The sequence below is a fragment of the Lynx rufus genome, unplaced genomic scaffold, assembly GCF_022079265.1.
Source record: "Lynx rufus isolate CCGP_SWC_20201006 ecotype Redwood Valley unplaced genomic scaffold, mLynRuf1.p SCAF_21, whole genome shotgun sequence".
Lineage (NCBI taxonomy): Eukaryota > Metazoa > Chordata > Mammalia > Carnivora > Felidae > Lynx > Lynx rufus.
The window spans coordinates 18,664,517-18,688,261 of record NW_025814836.1 but is presented as its reverse complement, the minus strand read 5'-3'; the positions used below and the strand labels follow the sequence as shown (position 1 = coordinate 18,688,261).

General features: G+C 42.9%; 1 protein-coding gene across 10 annotated transcripts in view; it reads right to left on the bottom strand.

Annotated features, from left to right (window-relative positions):
* AKAP13 (A-kinase anchoring protein 13) overlaps nucleotides 1-15,475 on the bottom strand; it is a 332,086-nt gene extending 316,611 nt beyond the window's left edge. For 4 of the 10 annotated variants that reach the window (XM_047086628.1, XM_047086631.1, XM_047086629.1 and 1 more), the window contains exon 1: nucleotides 15,344-15,469. The gene's annotated coding sequence lies outside the window, so the exon portion shown is untranslated. Of the gene's footprint in view, nucleotides 1-15,343 lie in introns of all 10 variants that reach the window. The other 6 variants (XM_047086633.1, XM_047086634.1, XM_047086635.1 and 3 more) reach the window with 4 other exon arrangements.
* Between the last annotated feature and the right edge of the window lie 8,270 nt (nucleotides 15,476-23,745).

Below are 23,745 nucleotides of genomic sequence, written 5' to 3'. Positions count from 1 at the left end.
ATTTTATTAATGGTTCAATATAATATGTATATATAGTTGTGTCACAAATTCATCCATCCATCAGCAATCCAAGTATTTCCTGCATAGCCACTAACATCTATATGCCATGCATGATGCCAGGTCCCAGGGATACGGTGATGAACGAAACAGATGAAATCTACCCTCCAGAAGCTTACAATCCAGAGGAAATACAGATATAAGTGATTACCTTATCCCCGCCGAGTCAAGTGAGCAGTGTGACAAATGAATCCTACTGAATTAACTAGAAAGGAGGAAAGGTACAGTGAGCATTATGGAAAAGTTAAAGAGGTGACCAAAAACAGTACAACCCAAGATACTTAATGTATACAGGAAAAACAATCATTCGTCCTGCTTGCTGGCACAGTTTTTTAGAAAAAACACTTACTTCTACAGTTTATGATACTGTTCTAACTAGGTGTTTCCAAAAGAAAACTCCCATCTTTTCTAATTTATATACATAATTTATCCTGGGGGGGGAAAATGTCTCATTCAAAAAGGCAAAAAAAAAAATTTTACCTATAGCCATCCTTTAAGATAAAAGTGACTTTAAATATTTAAGTCAATCCCAATTATTCAAAATTCACATATAGCATTGTCCAAGGTTCAGCTGTACAACGTTCCTTCCAAGTTACCAGAAATCTTGGTGGAAAAGGTTGAAGTTTAAACCTGGGTGTATTTAACATTACAAAAAGGTTCAAAAGCCAATTTATCATACTTTTAGGTTTTCAGATTTTCCAGAAGTGAAGAAAAGGGAAAGAGGAAAGAAGAGAAAGATCTGAAAAGCAATACTATTTGACAGAGGGAAAAATTCAGGGCCATTCCTATCTGGCCCAATAAAGAGAACAGATTCCCACTGGTGATAAAGATTTAATCATATACACATCCAAGCTCTCAGAATTCTTCTCCTTTCTGCCACCACATACTAAGGTTTCTCTGGCATCGTCATCTAGACAAAGATTCATGAGGAGGTCCCTCTGAATGACTGGGCTATCAGCAATGATGAAAAGGAACTCACACGTCCTGTCCTAGGAAATCACCCAGACACAATATTTATCAAACAGTTCTATTTATTGCTCTGTATTAGAAAAAGAAAGATATTTAAAGTGCAGCAATGTGGCAGGCAACAATAGCATAACATAATTTAATCATTCCAACCAAAGTAGGAAGGAAGAAGTCACGGTGACTTTGAAGAATCCTCACTGATGTTAAAATATCCTCTGTCTCTCTTCATGTCCAAGACCATAAGCTTCATATCCCCCTCCGGCCACCCCTGTAGCACTCAATGAAAGGTCAATACATGACTTCACTGAACAAAAGAACTCAGGGGCAGAATAAAACAGTACCCCGCTCAAGGTTGCACAGCTAGTTATGTGACAGAAACACAGCCGAACCGGGACCAGTCTCCTCCAAAGTCTTCCCCACTCACTACACAACCTTGTCAAGTAAAAACTGTTTTACTGGGGGTAGAGGGGAAAGGAGATGGAATCAGGTGACAAGTGGGAGTGAGGAAACCAGCAAAGTACTCAGTTACAGGGTTATTATCTCCTAAGCCAGGAATGAAAAACAAAAAAAAACCTTTCCCAGAAATTAGCACATGTAACGACTCTGTTCATCTGCCGGAGTCTCTGCACCAATCACTTCCCATCCCCTAAAACCCCACAGGAAGTAAGTAAGGACAATTCACATTTAAGGGACTACAGAAAGGAAACTTGCAACACAGTTCAGTGAATCACCTGGGTCTTTCCCAGACCATCCTGAACCCTGTCTTTCTTTCAGTTCACCTAATTCCTTTGCGTTAAGCAGAAGATGTACACCCAAAACACACGCTTACTACAAGCTGATCCCGGCACAAAGCGAGGGGATTGAGGAAAGGTGCTCCAGAGACTGCAAGGTGCATACCTGCATTGTCCTCAGCACCCACCCAACCACTTCTGCACCACTAAAATGAACTTAAAAAACTGGTTTTTCAACTTCCAATATAGGTTAAACATGAACTAATTAACTGTTTGTAAAACACTTTGAAGATGTGAAAGAGTATGTAAATGTTAATTATTAATGTTGATCCACAAAGCTCCCCGCATGTCAAGTAAAATACAACCGTACTGGTAAGTTTCTGCTACTTTCAAGGCACAAACATGGAAGCCCAGCATGTTTTAAGAATTCTAGGAAAACTCTAAGGGCAAACCACAATGATTTTCTATTTACAACATGAACAAGCTGGAATTTTAAGCTGGCTATTCTGGATATAATTATATGAGTTTAAAAAAAAAAGTGACTTCTGGCATATATGTAATAAAACTAGAGTATGTTTAGAGTCACAAAGTCCTGGATGAAAATTACAGTTCATTGACCTGAAATGGGCAAAGTAAAATCTCTGAACCCCCGTTTTCTCATCAAAAAAGGTGGGGGTGGGGATAACACCTATCTTATAGGCTTTTGTAAGGAATTAAGAGAATGTAAACGAACCACCAAACACTCGTAGGCACCTAGTAAAAGTTTCTTCTTCCTTTTAGTGACTTTACTTTTTAGAAAACACCATTTAGGAAATACCCTTTGTCAAAAAATCGTTCTAGACTGCAAAAGTCTTTTGAAAACACTATCATACTCCAACCATACGTACAGCACCATTTTGGCAGGAGAGCCCAGGCAAAAAGGCCGGTCATTCCTATCCACTGACCCATATATACCCTTAATCCTCAAACAGAGAAAGCACCTCAGTCAGGCCCCAAAGGCCTCATGTGACCAAATAAACAATTAGAACTCTACTTCTCAACTCTTGTTGCCACATTTTTCCCTAAATAATTCCCAAACTGCAAGGTCTCATCCAGACATCCTTTGTATTCTGAAGCCCAGCCGTGCTGTGCACCGTGTACCCAGGAAGCAAAAAAAAAAAAAAAAAAAAAAATTTCTTCCAGCTTGTAAAAAGTAACAGAAATTATTTGTTACATCACAATGCACCTACCTGCTCCCACTCCAGAAACACACTTCCTTTAGACAGGGCAGAACTCAACTGGCAAAACCAGGTAGGTGGATTTATTTACAGATACTGTTCAAATGATACTACGTATTTTTAGAAGGGATTCACGAATTACAGGAAATGTCAAATTTGCAAAAAGCCCCTGATATATCTACCTCCTTCAGCTGTGAAAAGGAATACTTCTAAAATAGTAAGTAAATGCTGATGGTATAATTCAGATTTCAAAAAATATATATCATGCTCAGTTCAATTCATCTCAAATGATTTGTCCAACAAATTTCAAGTGGTGAGTAATGCCCCCTTTGAACAAAATGGTGCCACATTTAGCCAGGTGGGGCAAACATGTGCTAACAATTTTCCCAGAAGCTGTTAGGGACTCCTACTCAAACCCCCACTCTCCTACGTGATGCCCCTCCCTGTGATCAAGGGCTCAGCTTTTTAAGACAGCAGACCACAGTCAAAGACCCAGCTATGGGAAGGAGTGTTAGCAACCACAAACAAATGAAACTCCTCAGCCCAGAAGCTCACCAACTGAGCAGGACTCTCCAAAAACACAAACTCCCTTTATTAAAAATGAGACTAGGGGTGTCTGGCTGGCTAAGTTTCTGGACCATGCGCCTCTTGATCTCAGGATCGTGAGTTCAGGCCCCATGTTGGAAGTAGTATTTACTTAAGAAAAATAAATAAGACTAACGAAAATACATACATTGCAGAACACTTAGAAGACGAAAACTACCCTACCATCTCACTCCTCAAACACAACTAAACAATCTGCGATAGCTTCCTTCCAGACTCTCCTGTGTACTATGTGTATGTGAAATACATGCAAATGACACCCCCACATCACATTACAAATCACAGATATGCTCACAGATTGGAAATGTACAACAGATCTCACGACTAGTTTTCTCATGCTCAGAGGAGAGCAGCTTTCAGCACGTGTACAGTCCTAACTGACTCTGATTTAAAAGGCAAGGTGTTATTTAGGTCACCACCTTCCTCCTTCACGCGCATCCAGCCCCTCAGAGCTAGTAGCTGTTGTTGTTTACCACAATCACTACCATTACTAGCTACCCTGCCAGGTGAGCTGCCAGGTGCCAGGAGTCTAGAGATTCCTAATTCTCCCAATAACCCCTCCTCTTTATCTATAGTTCTCTAGATCTTACACCCAGTCCAGACCTCTCTCCTGAACCATAGATCTGCACAGCCAATTACTTAGTGGTGTCTTCACTTAATATCTCACAGAGCTCGGGCCCCTGGGTGTCTCAGTGGGTTAAGCGTCCGACTTCAGCTCAGGTCATGATCTCACAGTTCATGGGTTCAAGCCCCGCACCGGGCTCTGTGCTGACAGCTCAGAGCCTGGAGCCTGCTTCGGATTCTGGGTCTCCCTCTCTCTGTCCCACCCCCCTCACACTCTCTCTCTCAAAAATAAATAAACATTAAAAAATTAAAACAAAAAATCTCACGGAGCTCAAACTTAACATGTCCAAAAAGAGAAACGACGATGTCTTCCTCCCAATAAACTCACGCACACGTTTCCCGCCGAGGTAACCATTCCACCATTCACCCGGTTGTTCAAGGAAAACACCCGGTGATCGTCCTGGACTGCTTTCTTCCCTTCAAAGCCTTTTTCCAATCCATAAACAACCCTATCAGTCCTACTTTCAAACGCACACCGACTCCGACCTCCTGTCGGCACCTGCGCTGCTACGAGCTGGACCTCAGCTACCATCCTCCTCCCCCAGAGCCAACTACCACAGACTCCCGGCCGCCCTGTTCGCACTCCGGCCCACCACCTCCCCAGGGATCCCGTAAACCTGAAATCAGCTCTCGTGGCTCCTTGCTCCAGCCCTTCGGCGGCTCCCTGTCATACTTAAAAGCCTATGTGACCTGGCCTCTGCCTCCCTACGCGTGACCTCCTACAGTTCTCCTTCCTCGGCCATCCCGGCCACACCAACCTCCCCGTTCATGCTCCCACCTCAAGCTCTTGGCCTTTCGTGTCCCTCCCGCCCGGAACGTCCAGGGATCTGCAGCTGGCTTGCTCCCTTCACTCCCTTCGGGTCTCTGCTCCAATCTCCTCGCCTCCGGAAGGCCTTGTTTGACCGCCCCAATTTCTGCTAATACTCTTCATATTCTTCCTAAACTTATCACCACGAGACATCACCAAAACTGTTCACTTGTTTATCTTCTTCTCCCCTCACTAGAATATCAGCCCCTTGATGGCAGCAACCACCTGTTACTTGTCACTGCGTCCCCATCACCTGCAACAGTGCCTGACAATACAGAAGGTCCCCTTGTGTGCTGAGGGAATTCAATCAGCAAACAACGCCACAAGGAATGTCACGTGCCCATTTTACAAATGAGAAAACGGAGTTACCTAAAGCCACACAGCAAATAAGTTGTCAAATGCATCTGCAAGAACCAGTAGTCGTCCACTGACTCACTACATCTTGTGCCATAAGACCGAATTACACATATACGCTAGGGACCAAAAATGTAAAAGAAGGCCTTTCTGTACGAAAATATCAGACCACAGTGGTTTTTCTCTGTCTGTTCATCACTAGAGCATTTCACATCTTTGATTTATCCTATGTATGTGCTATGTATGTACTCCTCACCTGGAAGAGATCTACTCGTCTGTATTCCCCACCGGATAAGGGCTCAGCTACAGACGGCAGGCACCGAACAAATGTTTCTTTGATATTTATACGCCCCCCCCAAGATTTGAAGAATCCTGTAACAAGACTTTCAGCACCACCAATAAAGTATAGTCTTCAAAGAGAGATCGAGTAACTGCATCCAGACTTATCCTGCCAACGCCCCCTCCAACAACTAGGGAAAGACAAAATACGTAAGGTGACGTCTTTGAGACACTGGACAACAGGCACGAGGGACTGCAATCCCTAACTGAGGGGAAGAGAAGGGACGGGCCACCACCACTCCAGCTTTCTCAGCCTGGAGGCACTCTGGAGTGCAGAGTGCGATGAGGAGGATCCTGAGCAGAGCGTGGCAATCTTGTCAAAGTGACAAGACCTAAGAGTTTGGGGAGGCTGAGGAATCTGAAAACTCCAACAAAAATCATCACAGGGAGGCCTCCTAGAGTCTGATATTAAAACATAAGCTACGTCTCTCAAAAATCATGACCAACCCAGGATTATCACAAGAATGCAAGGCTAGTTCAAAGTGCCAAAATCAGATATCAACAGAGTAAAGAAGAAAAAATATACGATCGTCACAAAAGATGCAGAAAAAGCCTCGGCAACATTCAATATGCTTTCATGATAAGAACTCCCCACCAACTAGAAACGGAAAACTTCAACTTGATAAAGGCCACGTACAAAAGCAAACTCTAAATACAAGCATGCCCAGTTTTATCACACTTTACAGTTAATGTATCTTTTACAAACAAGTATTTTTAAAGTATGTACCTTTTTTAAAACAGAATGCTTCTGCATACTCAATAGACTACAATATAAACATAGCTTTTACACGTAATAGGAAACCAAAAAATTAATTTGGCTCACTTTATTGTGATACTCACATTATTGCAGGGGTCTGGAATCAAACCCACAATCTCTTTAGTATGCCTGTAACATCACATTTATGGTGAAACACAGAATGTTTTCCCCCCTTAACATGAGGACAGGATGTCCACTTTCAAGATTCCCATTCAGCACCATCCTGGGGGTCCGAGCCAATTCAATAAAGTAAGAAAAAGAAATAAAAGGCATACAGACTGCAAAGGAAGAAATCAGACTGCCAGTACTTGCTGATGGCACTATTGTCTATGTAAAAAAAGCCCAGGGGCACCTGGGTGGCTCAGTCCGTTAAGCATCCGACTTCCGCTCGGGTCATGATCGCGCAGTTCATGGGTTCATGCCCCAGCTCAGACTCTGTGCTGACAGCTCAGAGCCTGGAGCCTGCTTCGGATTCTGTGTCTCCCTCTCTCTCTGCCCCTCCCCCACTCATCTCTCAAAAATAAATTTAAAAAAATTTAAAAAAAAAAGGGCCCAAAGATCTACAAAAAGGATTCTAAAACTAAAACTGAGTTGGGGCACCTGCGTGGTTCAGTCAACTGAGCGTCCAACTGCTGACAGCTCAGAGCCTGGAGCCTGCTTTGGATTCTGTGTTTCCCTCTCTCTCCACCCCTCTCCTGCGCACTTTCTCTCTCTCAAAAATAAATACACATTAAAAAAAAAATTTTTTTAACTAAAACTGAGTTTAGCAACGCTGTTAAGATCCAAGGCTGGCATATAAAATGAACAACTGGAAATTGAAATTTTAGAAGCATCATTTACAACAGCACCAAAAAGCATGCTGTGTGTGTGTGTGTGTGTGTGTGTGTGTGTGTGTGTATTTTACAAAATACAGGCAAGATCCAATTACTGAAAATTACAAAACACTAATTAAAATATCAAAAAAAATTTTTAAGTATATTTATTTATTTTGAGACAGAGAGCAGGACAGGGGCAGAGAAAGAGGGAGAGAGAGAATCCCAAGCAGGCTCCACATTGTCAGTACAGAGCCTGATGCAGGGCTCAAACTTACAAACCACAAGATCATGACCTGACTCAAAGTTGGATGCTTGACCGACTGAGCCACCCAGGTGTGTCAAAAAAACAGTTCTAAATAACTATACCATGTTCATGGCTCAATATCATTAATATGTCAATTCTTTCCCAAACTACAGATTCAATGCAATGCCAACCAAAAATCCCACCAGGATTATAGATATCAACAAGCTGATTCTAAAATGTACCTGGAAAGGTAAAGCAACTAGAATACTCAAATATATACTCAACTATTTCTGAAAAATAGCACAATTAGAGAAGCCACATTACCTGATTTCAAGATTTACTATAAAGCTACAGTAATCAACAGTGTGTAAAGGACAAATGGAAGACTCACATCAATGGAAAAGAATCCAGAATCCAGAAGTAGACCCAAGGTATATGATCAACCGACTTTCAACAAAAGTAATTCAATGGAGAAAAAACAGTCTTTTCAAACAACAACAACAAACACGTTGGAACTACTGCTTATCTAAAAACAAAAAAATAAATCTCAGGGGTGTCTGGGTGGCTCAGTTGGTTAAGCATCTGACTTTGGCTCAGGTCATGAGCTCACAGTTCATGGGTTCTAGCCCCACGTCAGGCTCTGTGCTGACAGCTCAGAGCCTGGAGCCTGCTTCAGATTCTGTGTCTCCCTCTTTCTCTGTGCCTCCCCCGTTCATACTCTGTGTCTCTCTGTCTTAAAAATAAATAAACATTTTAAAAAATTTAAAAAACACAAATATAAATCTCAATCCATGCCTTGCACCATTCAGAAAAATTAACTCTAAGTAAATCATAAACCTAAATGTAAAATTTTAAACTATAAAACTTCTAGGAGAAAATTCAGGGGAAGTCTTTTTGTTTAGGTTAAGCAAAGATTTTTCAGATACTACACCAAAAGCACAATCCATTAAAGAAAAAAACAACTGGAACATTACCAAAAGAACTGCTGTTCTAAAGACAATTATTATTAGGAAACAAAAAAGCCACAGACAAGAAGAAAGTATTTATAAACCATAATCATGTATCTGATTCTAAAATGTATATACAACTCTCAAAAGTCAATAATAAAGCAAATAATTCAATGTTTTTAATCGGCAAAATAACTGAATACATTACCAAAGAATGGCAAATAATCACATGAAAGGATGCTTAACATCATTAGTCACTAGGCAAATGGGGAAAAAAAAAAAAGGCTACATTCTGTATGTTTCCATTTGCATGACATTCTTAAAAAGGCAAAAAACCATGGACACAGAAAACAGATCAATAGTGTCCAGGGTCTGGGAGTGGAAAATGGGTTGACTACGAAAGGGCTCAGAAGAATTTAGGGGATAAAGAAACCATTCCATACATATCTTGACCGAAATAGTGGTTATGCAAATGTATACATCTGTCAAAACTCCCAGAATGCTACTGAATTTTACTGAATGTAAATTATACATCAAATAAAGAATGAGAAAACAGAGACTAAAGAGATAACAATGTACTGAGTAAACCTTGATTTTACCCTGGTTAAAAAAATTTTAAACCAACTGTAAAAAGATATTTGCAGGACAAACAGGAAAAGTTGAAGATGCACTGAATAATATTACTAGACTTGTTAATTTTTTTATATGTGACCACTGCATTTGGTTATGCTGAGCACAAAGATCCAGATCCACAAACATTTTCTATAAGAGGCCAGATAGTGAATGTGTGGCTTTGTGGGCCTCATGGTCTCTAGTAACTATTCTGTCACGGCAGCACCAGATTAGCCACAAGCAAATGAGTACTGTCATGTCCCAATAAAACTTTATTTAAAAAACAGGCAGTAGGCCAGATTTGGCCTGAGGGCTACAGTTGGAGAACTCCTAATATAGACAAAACTACAATGACGTAAAGCAGAGTAGCGGTTGCCTGTGGTGAGGTAGGCAATGGGTAAGGGTTGAGGGGAATAAGTGGCCAGAGAGCGGCATGAGGGAACTTTCTGGAATGATGGAAATGCTCCATATTTTGATTATATTGTTATCTGTAAGGATACATTTGACAAAACTCATCAAACTCTATATACTTAAAATGGGTACATTTTATCATACAAATAGTATTTCAATAAACTTGATTTGTTTTAAAAAATTATTCTTTCCAGCTAATAGCATCAATAATGTGAAAAGCACAGCCTTCGAGCCAGAATAATCTTGAGTTCAAATTTTAGTTTAATAGATATGTGATCACTGTCAGATCACTTTGCGGGCTGTTTCCTCGTAGTAAAACAGCTTAATAATGCCTGACTCATAGGCTGATTTTCAAAATTAAGTACGAAATGTAGGTATCAGGTGCCTGGGTGGCTCGGTCAGTTAAGCATCTGACTCTTGATTTCAGCTCAGGTCATGATTTCACAGTTCATGAGTTAAACCCCATGTCAGGCTCTGCATTGAGAGTGCAGAGCTGGCTTGGGATTCTCTCTCTCTCCTCTCTCTGCCCTCCCCTGCTCTCCCTCTCTCTCTTAAAAAAAATAAATAAAATAAAATAAAATAAAATAAAATAAAATAAAATAAAATAAAATAAAATAAAATAAACGTAGGTAAGACACACAGTATAACATTTGGCACATAAGAGACACACTCCTCTGATCTGAGTAAACCAATTAAAAAAAATAATTGAAGAAAATGAGTCAGTAAAGATCAGACAACCACACTAGCCTTCTTTTGTACTCTTGAAATATTCTGACATTCTTTGTTCACTGTTTATTGTGGTTTAACCTGACTTCAGGAACTGGCATCCAATGTCAGTTTCTGTGATTTCACAGTAACTTGGGTCTAACAGCAAGCATCTTGAACTGAAATTTCTTTAGAAATTTACTCCATGACAAAATGTTATAAAAGGAAAACTGAGAAGAGCCAAAAGTAAAATGTATCAATTTTCCCAAGCAAGGAGAATGACAATAAATATGATATACTTTAACTATCTTTTATAAAGAAAAACCAATATAGTTGGATGTTTCCCCCTTTTCAACTAGGATTTAAATTTTATCCAAACCACTAAGCAACCAATAAAGTTACCAAATGATATAGCATTTGTATAGCAATTTATCTCAAGGTTTCACACAACAATAGCATGTAGTAGATAGAAGATGATTTATATTAAACGTGTTTTTATTTTACAAGTAAGAATCTTATGTCTGAGGCAGATGAAGTGGCTTGTTCAAGGACATACAGCCAATAATAGCAAAGTCTGAATGTGAAGTCAGATAGGCAGCTTCATATCATGTGATTTTTCAGAGATCACCATCCGAGAATCATCTTGGGTTCTGCAAAATTCTTTACCTAACTCCTACGTGCTTTCCCCCTAACTCGGCATCTTTAGTTGTCTAAAAGATAAATCAATTACATACAGTGTGACATACCTAACCCTTCAGGAATAACTAACTCACCATTTGGGATTGGTAGAAGCTACGGCAGAACACGGGCTTATGATGTCACTAGAAGTGAAAATTCAAAAGCATGTTTCCAAAAGAGCCTACGGGGTGACATAAATGGTAAATTGGTAGATTCCTCACACTTTCTCCTTTTCCCCACCCCAATAACCACATCACAGAAACAGGTTGATATCCACCTTTCCCAGGCTCTGGACACAGCTCTGCGGGGTAAAAAAAGAAAAGTATGCCATCACTCCACATAAATGTGCAAACAATCATCTCAGTACCAGGTAGTCCACTGTCCCAAAAGGCCTGACAAAATGGGTTATCTCTTCATCTTCTATTTATTATGTCCCAATCAACCCATGGGTGGATTTCAAGACCATAGACGGGAGGATGTCCAAATGAAACCAACTCCCTTCCACAAACAGCTTCCTCCTCTCTCCCCATTTACGGTGGTAAGACAGGCTGACAGTGACTCAGGAGCCCGCTTCCAAATGGATGCCTGTCGCCACCAGTAATAACCAAGTCTATTCACGTGCACTTAAATATTAACTTTGAAAGAAAAGATTATCAGAAAGTTCAAGTTTATTCATCTCGCTTTGTCAGGGATGTTTTTTCCTCAATCTGAGAGTCTGATCAGATAAAACTTTTAAAGGTTTACTATAAACCCTCCATGGCTGAACTTTTTACCCTTATTTTATTAAAAAAAAAAAAAAAAAACAACTAATGGCAAGATGAGCTTCAATATACACAAATGTCTATCACAGGGGCACCTGGGCGGCTCAGTTGGTTGAGCATCCGATTCTTGATTTCGGCTCAGGTCATCCTGGGGTCATAGCATTGAGCCCCGTGTCAGGCTCTGCACTGAGCGTGGTGCCTGCTTGAGTTTCTCTGTCTCTCTCTGTCTCTGTCTCTCTCTCATTCTTTCTGCACCTGTCTCTCCACCCCTGAACACTCTCTCTCAAAAGAATTTTTTATTAAATTTTTTAATGTTTATTTTTGAGAGAGCGAGAGAGAGAGAGAGAGAGAGAGAGAGCGTGCAAGCAGGGGAGGGGTAGAGAGAGAATGAGAATCTGAACACAGAATCTGAAGCAGGCTCCAGGTTCTGAGCTGTCAGCACAGAGCCCAACAAGGGGCTCGAACCCACAAACCACAAGATCATGACCTGAACCAAAGTCGGGCGCTTACCCAACTGAGCCACCCAAGCACCCCCAAAATAAAATTTTTTAATTAAAAAAAAAAGGAATGCCATTACAGATTAATAGTTCTAAAACAGATCTATTCTATTTGGTGCTGTGAGTATTGTACACTGAGCCAGTAAAACTGATTTGAATCACTGCTTCCTTCCGCAATTGGTGGCACCTTCAAAGGTGTTATCTTGAAGGGGAAGTAAGCGATTTGCTCACGTCTCTGAATTGTATTAACACTGTATTAACCCCCACTCCAGTTCTGTCTTACACAAATTTGAGAAATAGTCATAATCCCTCTCTCTCTCTATCATGTTTCAAGACTAAGGTAAAATAAGGTGGAACGGACTGAAAAACTCAGATATCCTATTACAAGTGTTGAAGATAATCCGTCTCTCACCATTTCCTAAACACTGGAAACGCATAAGGACCTACACTCCCAAGCCATTCTGCAAATCCCACTCCAAGACCTGTACGGTGAATGAGAAGATAAGTTTCTACTGCCATTCAGGTCAACTAGCCCCTTAAATGAAAAAAATAATTGCATTTAACTAAAGAACACTCAATTCTCCTTTATGAAAAAAACAGCTAAACCGCTATCCTCAGAAGCATCAGCTTCTAAAACTGCTTCAAGTCACATAAAAAGGTATCAAAATTATTATTACACCTACCAGGTAATAGGCACCTACTTAATGTCTGGCACACTATTAAGTACCTCACATAGTTTCAGATATTACAAAGAACACTGCCAAGTATGGTACCTTACACGGTAGGACCCAGAAGCTCGGTGGGATCAAGTGACCTGCTCAAGGCTCACAACTAGTCTGTGGAAGTGTGGGGATCTGAATCTCAGTTGTAACTAGCTCCAAAAATTGCGTATTCTTTCAAAACTGTGCGACCTCCCCATTTCACAATAGAAGAAGAGGCAGAGATGTGAAATGCTTTGTCCGGTAGCCTTAATCGTTTCACCAAAAAAGGGAGAAAATTTCTAAATGAGAACCACTTTTTGAAAATCCAGGGTGCACTATTTAAACTTCACTTCTTCTCAAGATGTAATTAGCAGATAAAAAGAGACGTTAGAAATCCTTTTTAAAGTTAACTACATTTCATCACAGGTCTGCAAGGGAACAGTCGTTCTGGATAAGGTCCCAGAGTTAGTGGTTCTTACGTGCACTATCGCTAACTCAGTACCAAGCACTTCGCCCAATCCAAACGCACACTGAACACCTGTGCTGTGTTAAGGCTCCTTCTTGGCAAAGAGGGTACAAAACTAAGGAAGAAATAAGGCCCGTCACAGCCCTCAAAGAGTTAACAGATTAGGAGTCCATTTGTACTACAGACACAGTGGTAACTGTAATTAGGCAAATAAATGAAGTGTGAGAAATCCTAAAACAAAAAGTGTGTAGGACGTGGTATCACAGCTCAGAGAAGGAAAAAGCAACTGGCCTAGCTGTCCCATTTCGTTGGAAGTCCATTTGTTTACACGATGTCCCTCCCTGACAATCCCTTCCAACCTCTGTGAACCTCCATCCGAACAATCGCCCTACGCAGGCGATTGCTCTAAGAGCAAGGATTGTGACTCCTAAAAGTGACCTCGTTGTTGTCCTTTAAATGTACAACGCTGATGCCACAGACACATTTTTCGTTAGCTTCATCAGGTGAAGAAAGTTGGTTTTTTCAAGACAAAACAAGGCCAACCGAACCAGAAAAAACCAGGAACCCTAACTTCCCCACATTACTCACTCAGCATGAGAAATCAATCAAAACAAACTGGCACACACGGTATTTCTCAAATTTTTCTTTTTAATTTGGCAGATGGCAATGGGATATAACAACTGGTACTAACGCATCCTGGTCAGTGTTCCACTACCCCAACTGGACAGGCATTTAAGCTGGTCCACCTAGGGGACTTAAACATCGTAAGCCAAATTATTCTCACATCATAAGCCAAATGAACCAAATTCTGTAGGATTGAACCCAAAACCTGACAAGTATTGTATTTAATGCAGCCCGCAAATCACCCAAGAGACCAAGGAATACAAGAACTAGAATAGTGATTTATCTCAGCTGATCATTACTTCTTTGCAAACTTGCAAAAAAGTCACCTTTCAAAAAAGGCAGCATTTGTCCTGATCTGAGCAATCCAAAGGTTTAGAAAAACAGAATAAGATGCTTCTTCTGAAAATAAAGGGGCGGGGAAGTGGGGAGACTGGAATTAAGAAAAAAAGGCACTGCTTTTTCCTTTAGATGTGTATGCCTGAGGCAATAAACTCCCAAAATAACTTCACCCAGGAGTATAAAAGCTGAGAAGGAACACAAAAATATTGCTCAATCTAACTTTCATTGTGAATTCCTCAGTCCACAGTAACATTTAAAAACGTAAATGTGATGAAATCATTCTGTTGGAAAACTACGTATTTCCAAACAAACAAACAAACAAACAAAAAGGCCAAAAAACCTGTCTATCCTTCCTTCTGGCGAAAAAAATTTGAGAGTTTTCCCCATTAGAAAAAAAAAACAAAAAACTCTTCTCATATTGGTTAACTTTGAAAAAAAAAAGTGTCAGTAAGTCAAAAACAAATGTTTTGTTACGGCTCGAAGTATGGCTGCACTTGAACTAGGTGGAGAGCTGAGCCCGCTGCCCTGTCCCCGTGCGGGTCCCATCCGGCGGCGCGGCCCCGACCCGCTCCGCCCCGGAGCGAGCGCAGGAGGCGCCCCCCGAAGGCGGGCGCGGCCCGGAGTGTTTACCGTCCGTGTCGGCCCGGGGGGAGCGGCTCCCTCGCGTCCGCAGCACTTGTTCGCGCACCCCGGGGACAGGAGGGACCCTCCGAGGAGCCGTGGCTCCCGGGGCCGGGGGTGCGGGCCTCGCCCAAGGGGACCCCCGTGTCTGTGCCCCGCGGCCGCGCCCCCGGCCCCGGGAGTGGGGCGGCCCCGAAGCCGGGCTGCGGGAGCCGGGAAGCGCGCCGCGGCCCCGGAGCAGACAATGAACGAAGGGGCGATGCGAGGGGGAGGAGGGGGCCGCGGAGGCGGGGGCGCTCCCCAACGCCCATTCATCCCCGCCCGCCCCCTCCTTCCCCCGCGGCCCCGCCCCCCTCCCGGCCCCCGCCCCCAGGAGCGGCCACAGCAGGAGGGGCCCCGCGCTCCCGCGACCCCTCCCCAAATCACAAAACTTCCCCCAACTCCGCCAACTAAGTTGCGCTCTCACCGTGCGGCGCCCGGGGCTCCCCCGCGGGCCCAGCCAGAGCAGCTCCGCACCTTCGCCGCCGAGAAGGACAATAGGCGGCCGCTCACCCAGTAGCGGCGACGGCCTGAAGCTGCTACTTCGAGGCGACGAGCGGGCGCGACGGTCTCAGCGGAGCCCAGGAGCTTCACCGCGGCTGCTCCGGCTCCGCGTTGGCCCTGCACACAGCCCCAGCCCGCTCGCGCATGCGCCACAAGCTGCACAGGCATGGGCGGGGCACCTAGGGAGGGCGGTAACGCCTACGAGCCCTCCCGTGAGTAAACGCGGAGAGAGGGGCCGTGAGCAGGGATTGCCCTTCAGAGCTGCCCATCAAGCTCCGGGAGGCCAATAGGAAGACACCTAGGCGGTGCGTTCAGGTTGCTAAGGGAGGCTGAGGTTGACCGCCGCTGCTGCGCGGCGGCAAAGTGATCCAAGCCGGCTGGCTGGCAGAGGCTGCTCTGGGAAATGCCCTCCCACCCTCTCCTCTCCGCCCTATCTCCGGAAACCGCCCTGCCTGTGTGTGCCAGTACTTACCTGAGCTGTAGCAGTTACTACACACATACTGAAATGATTTACTATTCTATTTCCTTCCACTTGCAACCAGAGAGTGAGTTTACTCTTCTGTGTGTCAGTGCCTCTGAGAGTCATTGTTAGGTAGTCAGCAAGTGTTTTATTGGATGGATGACTGGATGCATGGATGGCTTCCTGGCGGCATCAGGACTGTGACAGTGCATCCCATGAACTTTTGGCTAAGCGATCACCACAAAATCTTACAATCCTCCAGTTGCAAAGGACTTCAGAAATTACCTGGTGGCTTTTAAGAAACAAAATGCAGCCCACTGGTTCGAAGAAACTTCATTTTGATAGTTGTGTGTGTGGGTGCGCCTGTGTTTCAGTGTGCATTACGCTGTGTATTAGGAGGGAAAATGCCTATTATATCAGACCATTATTTCACTGATGTTATTTCTTAGATTAAACACAAAGTTATAAAAAATGAATCCAATTAAAGAAAAATATTAAGTAAAAAATGAAAACACTTTTTATGCAGGTCAAGAACGTGCAAATTGATAGCAATTTAAGTAAGAACAATGGTTACTAGGATTAAAGTGTATGACTCTCTTTTTGGGAACCCTGAGTGAGGCAAGCTCATGACCCAGGACCTGAGAGACAGGTATTGCGTATACTTACTGCATGTATCAGTCCCTTCCATTGTTGAGTGGCTTTGTGTCTTAGAAGTGCTCCTAGACTTGAGCTGAAATTTGCTTCCCTGTAAGTGGACCTGGTTCTCGCATATATTTTCCTAGTTTACCTTCACAGAATGAAAAATCTAGGCCAAACATTCCCAGTGCTTCATGTGATATTATTTCCCAACGACCTCATTGTGCTGCCCACCATCCTCAATACTCACTCTAATCTCTCCTTGTCAAGATTTGAAAGGTGGCACACAGAGAGGAGTCTCCTAGATCCCAGCCCTGACTCTGCCACAGAGGAGTCCACCATGAGCAGGTCACCCCTCAAGAGCCTCTGTCTCCTGTAAAGCAAGGGACCTAACCTAGAAAATCACTTAGACCATAATATGTGATAATCCCATGGTCTTCTCCCACAGCCTGGCTAAATCTGTTACAAAGGCAGCAGCAAATAAATGTTACCATGTCATCTTTCTAGTGACTGCTGACAATATCATTTCCTGTTCCCTGCCTCAGCAGGATTTACACCTTTCTGGTGGGCTGCATGCTACATCCAGGGGCCAGGAGGGGAGCAGCACTTTTTTAAAGTTTACTGTGCTACAAATCACCTGGGTAATTTTGTTAACTGTGGATTCTCAATACGTCTGGGGTGGAATCTGGGATTCTGTTTATCTAACAAACTCCCAGGTGATACTGATGCTACTGGTCTGGGACCCTGCTTTGAGAAGGGTCTTCTCTAAATTTTCCAGACAGCTGAGTTTTGCATCTTCTTTGGGAAGTCCTGAGCAGTTATCTACAAGGCTGGCACTTTCTTGTTATTCAGATATTAGTTCTAATACCCCTCCTTAGAGGAAACATCCTTGGCTGGCCTATCGAAAAAAACTCATTCTCAACCAGTCCCTCTCATGCATATGACTCAAATTGTTCCATAGCATTTATCCCAGTCTGAAAATAGCTTATTTGTGTGTGTTTATTACCTCTTTCCCCCACTATAATGTATGCTCCCTTAAGTCTGTTTTGTTTAACCACCCCGCCCCCACCATTCTCTTCCATCTATCATAGTGCTGGTGGAAATAGGAAGAACTCAAAAGTTTTGCACGAGTGAATTTGTACAGAAGGAGCTAGTATGAGGGGTCCTCAAACTGAGTGTCCCTGATACTAAAGATTTGTTCTTCCAAAGAACACCAAATATCCACATCCAATGTGCCCCATTTCACCAGAAAGTGATGTAGTGGTTCGTAATTTTCTCACTTTCCTTAAGTAACTTTATAAGCCAGGAAAGATGCCAGGGCCTTATCAAGCACTGGTAGGATTTTATGTCTCTGAACTATCTTTCCAGTTGACTTACAACTCTTGTTAACCTTAGAAATAATGTTGGCACAGGGCGCCTGGGTGGCTCAGTCAGTTAAGCTTCCGACTTCAGCCCAAGTCATCGTCCCACAGTTCATGAGTTCAAGCCCCGAGTCAGGCTCTGTGCTGACAGCGCAGAGCCTGGAGCCTACTTTGTATTCTGTGTCTCGCTCTCTCTCTGCCCCTCCCCAGCTCCCGATCGCACTCTCTCTCTGTGTCAAAAATAAATAAACTTAAAAAAAAATTTAGAAATGACTTCGGCACTTTTATTTTTCCAGCAAAAATAGGTTTATTTGGGAACAGCAGAGAATTGCAATTTTGGACACATAAGCTACAGCTGAACCACAGGCAAGTTGCAGGACAGAAGGGAGTCACTCTTTTATACGGAAAAGAGGGCAGTGGGAAGGTTGTTATAAACAAAAAGTCCCATGAAGTAAACTGGGAGTTCAAAGTATAGTGGCTTTTCATTGGCTGAGTTGTGAGAGTCTCTCATTGGTTGGGCTGTTGCCAGGAGAGGAAGAAACCCCTCTTTCTACTGGGATCATGAACTAGAATCCCTGTGCAAGGTCTGGCTCGGATCTACAACTCACAAGGAGTGGTGGCTCATAAGGCCTCCCCTTGCCCACCCACTGACTCCATTCTAAATGAGGTTTCCTGTTATTAATTTTCACACTCTCTAATCGATTTACATGGTTTCTAATTTCTAAAAATATAGCAAGGATAAGTTCCAATTTACAGAGTCAGTCCCCAGTAATGCCAAAGTAAGGGGAAAACAAAATCAACACAGTTGGAAGGGACATGAATCTCTCTTGGTTTCTAAAATGTCAACTTTTGGAAATAAATAGATCAATCAATCAATCAGGAAGCACTAGAACAAACTTGTCTCAGGGCTCTACTTTCATAGCAGTGGACATTTTATTGCTTTTTTGGTACCAATAGTACCCTAATGTTGCTTTGAGGTAACTTCCATTTTCAGCCCCTTGCTTGGAGAAAAGCCAACACCACCCACTTCCCCAATTCCATGACTGTAGCGTGTGATCAGACCAGAGACAGTCAATGCATTACATACAAAGGCAACAATTATTAGTTCAGGGTTGGGCACTTGACCCCAAACACACCAGTTAGGGGCAACAGAAGTAAATTCTACCCTCTCTCTGAACTATCAGGGTAGCTGATTGTGTTTTTCTCAAGTGGAACCTGGAAAGACATGCTCGTCACCCATCTTGTCACCAGGAGGAAAGCATCTCTTTCAATGAAGCCAGCATGGTGAAAAGGGAGAGAAATGAAGAAAAACAATGTCTAGGTGGCATCGACTGAACTGAATCTAGCAACACCTGAAGCCAGGACAACACATAGAATTTTCAATCACGTAAGCCAAAAAAGCCAGCCAGAGTGGAGAATTCCAACATTTGCATCCACAAAGTTTGTGGTTACTTATCACTGGTCAATTCCCTGACTGGCTTTCCCTTTCTTTTTTTATTTTTTTAAGTTTATTTATTTATTTTGAGAGAGAGAGAGAGAGAGAGATGTCGGAGGGTCAGAGAGAGGGGGGGAATCCCAAGCAGGCTCCACACTGTCAATGCAGAGCCCAGTGCAGGACTCAAACTCATGAACCGTGAAATCATGACCTGAGACGAAACCAAGAGTCAGATGCTTAACAGAATTAAGCCACCCAGGCACTCCTCCCTGGCCAGCTTTTCAATTCAGTTAGCAAATAGGTTAGCTATTGAGAGTTTACTGTGTGCCATGGGATTAGAGATGAAGAATAAGGTTCTTGGCTTTCAGGAACTCACAGTCAAATGAGAGAAATGGGCAAGCAAGCCAGCAAGGAAACAGAAATGTAAGCACCCTTATAGAAGCAAACTCAGGGTTCTGGGGGCACAGAGAGAAGAACTTCTGCTTACAAAGTTCAAGAGAGCAATCAGGAGGATGTGACAGTTATGCCAGGTCTCAGAGGACAATTAACTGGGTAAAGAACGGCAGGGTAGTGCAGGAGGCTTGGGTGCGTGTGCACAGGTAGCAGAAGACATTCCCAGAAAAGGAAGAGCAAATTCAAAGACATGGAGGTATCAGACATAGAGCACACATAGGAAACTGGAGAGGGAAGGAGTAGAAGTGAAGAAGTGAAACTGAGGGCAGTTAGCCGAAGCCAAGTTACTAAGGAGAATGGCATTTACTCTAAAAGAGGCCCCAGGGGTGGGGGGTGGGCCTGGGTGGTTCAGTCGGCTAAGCGTCCAACTTCAGCTCAGGTCATGATCTCACAGTTTCTGGGTTCGAGCCCCACATTGCGCTCTGTGCTGACAGCTCAGAGCCCGGAACCTGCTTTGCATTCTGTATCTCCCCCCTCTCTCTGGTCTTCCCTCATTCATGCTCTGTCTCTCTCTGTCTCTCAAAAATAAGTAAAAGTTTAAAAAAAATTTTTTTAAAGAGGCCCAGAGGAATTTCAAAAGATTTTAAGTAACAAAACAATGATGAGAACAGATTTTTCATCTTAGAAAGATCACCCTAAGCACCCAGTGCTTCGGCTAAATTGAAGTGGGGGATGAGGATAAGGGTGGGGGACACGGAAATTTCCAAGAGAAACTCTCCAAGTGAGAGGTTTTGCAGTCCACAACTAAGTGTTCACTTCTTGGGCGCCAGAGGGAAGCTTCCTTTGCTGCCTAACAGCAATGTATAGTGAGCCACGTATGTGATTTAAAATTTTCGGGGAGCCTGGGTGGCTCAGTCGGTGAAGTATCCGACTCTTGATTTCAGCTCAAGTCATGATCTCGAGATTGTGGGATTGAGCCCTGTATCAGGCTCCATGCTGACAATGCAGAGCTTGCTTGGGATTCTCTTTCTACCTCTCTTTCTTCCCCTCCCCCTCTCGCACTCCTGCTTGTGCCTGCATGCTCTCTCTCTTAAAATAAATAAAATTTAATACATTAAATTAAATTAAATTAAATTAAATTAAAATAAAGTTTAATAAAGTAAAATAAAATATTTCTAGGAACCACATTTAGAAAGTAAAAAGAAACAGATGAAATTAATTTTGATATTTCACTTAACTGAATATGTCCCAAAGAGTATGATTTTAACATGTAACCCATAAAAAATTAGTAATGAGGTATTTTACATTCTTTTTATCATACTAAGTCTTCAAATTAATCCAGTGTGTATTTTACACTTATAGCACACCTCAATTCAGACTTGCCACATTTAAAATGCTCAAAAGTCACATGTGGCTGGTGGCTACTATACTGGACAGTACAGGTCAGGCTCACTGATTCACATACTAAGTCTCCATCTGGGAATTTGTTCCAAATCACATGTGCCTGGGGTCATAATTCCCCCACTATTTCTCTTTCACTTGCATTACCTGATTTATTTTTCACAACCCTGGGCTAGCGCCATCATCCTCCTTTTCAAAGTCACTCAGGCTTAGAGAGGCTAAGTGGTTTGTGCCAAATCACATAGCCACTGATGGGCACAGCTTACCTTCTAAGGGTTGAAAACTAAGAAAAGGTCACTAACTCCAGCTTAGAATGGCACAATGACTAGGTCCTCCCTCATTTGGGCTCTCTCAGCTGCCCTCTTCCCATCTCCATTTAGAATTATGAGGGTTCAGCCTATCTCAACAGAGGGGGTGCTTCATAAAGACCTATTTAAGCAACCAATCCTTTGTTCATAATATATTCCCATCACAGATTTCAAAAATTCTGCAGGTACTGTCCCAAAAATAAATAAACGTTGAAAAAAAAAATTAAAAAAAAAAAAAAAGGGGGCGCCTGGGTGGCGCAGTCGGTTAAGCGTCCGACTTCAGCCAGGTCACGATCTCGCGGTCCGTGAGTTCAAGCCCCGCGTCAGGCTCTGGGCTGATGGCTCGGAGCCTGGAGCCTGTTTTCGATTCTGTGTCTCCCTCTCTCTCTGCCCCTCCCCCGTTCATGCTCTGTCTCTCTCTGTCCCAAAAATAAATAAACGTTGAAAAAAAAAATTAAAAAAAAAAATTCTGCAGGTACGAACTAAACAATGTTGAAAAAACAGCATAGAGTTAACATGTTGAATTACAGATAAATGCATAGTAAATGGTGTTTATCATTACAACCATTACCACCCGAGACAGTTGTAACCTTTTTAGGGATCTTGATGTACATTCTTTGCAAATAGTCCCCTAAAAAGGTTTTTGCTGTTTTATATCCCCACTGTTAGGGTGTTAGAGTGCCTAACCTCTCTGACTTAAGTTTTTCTGGTATTAGAAAGACCAGGGCTTGGGGTACATGGCTGGCTCAGTCAGTGGAACATGTGAGTCTTGATCTCAGGGTCATAAGTTCAAGCCCCATGTGGGTACAGACATTACTTAAATAAATAAACTGAAAAAGAAAGAAAGAAAGGAAGGAAGGAAGGAAGGAAGGAAGGAAGGAAGGAAGGAAAGAAAGAAAGAAAGAAAGAAAGAAAGAAAGAAAGAAAGAAAGAAAGAAAAAGAAAGAAAGACCAGGACTTTAGAAGCAGTCAGGGCTGGGTTTTTTTTTTTTTTTATTTTAACATTTTTTATTTATTTTGGGACAGAGAGAGACAGAGCATGAATGGGGGAGGGGCAGAGAGAGAGGGAGACACAGAATCGGAAACAGGCTCCAGGCTCTGAGCCATCAGCCCAGAGCCTGACGCGGGGCTCGAACTCACGGACCGCGAGATCGTGACCTGGCTGAAGTCGGACGCTTAACCGACTGCGCCACCCAGGCGCCCCAGGGCTGGGTTTAAATCCTAGATGCTCAAATTCTTTGTGAAGTGATCACTCCTACCCAATAGCCACACAATGATAAATTGATAAAAGAACACATGCATAACCCTTAGCACTTTGGCTGGCATGGAGTGCTCTGCCCACTTTATTTTTTCTTAATTTTTAAAAATATGTATTCACTTTTGAGAAAGAGACAGGCATGAGCAGGGGAAGGCAGAGAGAGAGGGAGACACAGAATCTGAAGCAGGCTCTAGGCTCTGAGCTGTCAGCACAGAGCCCGACACGGGGCTCAAATCCACAGACCGTGAGATCATGACCTGAGCCGAAGTCAGACACTTAACCAACTGAGCCATCCAGGCGCCCCTTGCTCTGCCCACTTTAACTCCCTCCTCCACATCTCCCTCTACAGACAATAAGAAAATGACAGTCTAGGAGTAGATCCGATCATGCAAAAAAAAAGTGCTGTTAGAGAAATTCAGGGAAACATGGACCCCACAACAATTATAACGAACATTTCCCAAAAGTGCATATTATCATGTATCGGCCTCTCCAATAGATGTGACAGCCACCTAGCCATCTGCCCCAAAGGGTTTCCTAGCCTTTAATTAATATGGCCCAGATGTATGCCCTTAGTGATAGGGCAATTTATTTAATTTCTGAAACCTTGCTTTTCTCCATAATGATCCTTCCAATAGATTTGCTTAAAGGCTGCTCATGTGTTCAAATCAAGCTTCTAAAGGCATTATATTTCCAATGGTAGAAGAGTTATGGGCTGTTGGGTTGATGCAAGGGAGGGAATCGCAAAAGACTCAGGATTAAGGGACCACCCTGGCCTCAAAAGAAGTTATTGCCATATTTCTCAGTCTTGAGTCAAGGGAATTTAATTTTAGACATGTAAAAGGGTTTAGAGATTCCCTCCCCATAACTGGAAAGGAAAACCAGAATCACTTCGGGGGGGAGCGGTGACATTATTTTGATTCGGTTAGGTTTGGCTTGGTGTTTACTTGGAAACGTGGGTTCAGTTTGGGGAAGGTGGAGACTTATTCTGATTTCAGAGAGATTTATGGGCTGGCTCAAGAACCACACATTTCATCCTATTGCTTCTCTCTTTATGCCCAGCCTTTTCCAGTTTA